This window comes from Geospiza fortis, unplaced genomic scaffold (assembly GCF_000277835.1).
Source record: "Geospiza fortis unplaced genomic scaffold, GeoFor_1.0 scaffold1181, whole genome shotgun sequence".
In the NCBI taxonomy this organism is placed as follows: domain Eukaryota; kingdom Metazoa; phylum Chordata; class Aves; order Passeriformes; family Thraupidae; genus Geospiza; species Geospiza fortis.
In genome coordinates, this window is record NW_005054664.1 from 238,486 (window position 1) to 239,327 (window position 842).

General features: G+C 48.3%; 1 protein-coding gene across 1 annotated transcript in view; it reads right to left on the reverse strand.

Annotated features, from left to right (window-relative positions):
- HOXB9 (homeobox B9) overlaps window positions 1-842 on the reverse strand; it is a 25,470-nt gene that overhangs the window by 5,558 nt on the left and 19,070 nt on the right. The gene's annotated exons all lie outside the window — the stretch shown is intronic.

Consider the following 842-nt stretch of genomic DNA (forward strand, 5'->3'; position numbering starts at 1 on the left):
GCACAAACCACCCCAAAAACCGCGATCTGATTCTGGTTTTTTAATTTATTTTTTATTATTTTTTTTTTTAATTCTGTGCGAGGAGGCGGCGGCCCCGGCTCGGCTGGGACGGGGATGGGGGAGCAGAGAGAAATCCAAACGGCGCTCGGGGAGGCAGGAAAAGCAGACAATGGTGCGGGCTTTGCGCCGCTCTCTCCTTCCCCAAGGTTACGAGCATCCCCGGCTCAGCTGCGCTGCTCACAATGCGAGCCCAGGAGCGCCCCGGGCTGCCGGCGGAGGGCGGGCATAGAAAAGGGGAAAAAAAGTCACAAAAAAAAAACCCCAAAAAAACCGCCGCGAATTCACGGGAGGTTACCTGCAGAGGGGGTTTCCAGCAGCTGTCAGCGGCCGGGAGGAAGAGGAGGAAGAGGAGGAAGAGGAGGAAGAGGAGCAGGAGCTCCCCGGGCCCTTCCCCTCCCCAGCCCTGCCCTGCCCGGCCGAGCTTTCTCCTTTTTGTCCGCGCACAAATTTGAGTTTTTTTTATTTGCGGGAGGAAGCGGAGCAGGGCGAAAAGAATGATGTCACGGAATTGTCGCTTGTAAACTTTATTGTAACTTTTCTTCCGCCGCTTCCAGGTTTAGACAATAGAACAAAGTGGTGAAAGGACAACAAAATATAGCATTAGTTCCCCCAATAAAGTAATTCACGTATACAGTATACATTCTTTTTCACAGTTAACCTAAAGATCACTTTACAACTTGCTTCACTGTGCGCATGCTAACTAAAGGAGAGAAAAACGCTTTTTTTTTTTTTTGCTTTTTTTTGCTTTTTTTTTCTTTTTTTTTTTTTTTTTTTTTTTTTGG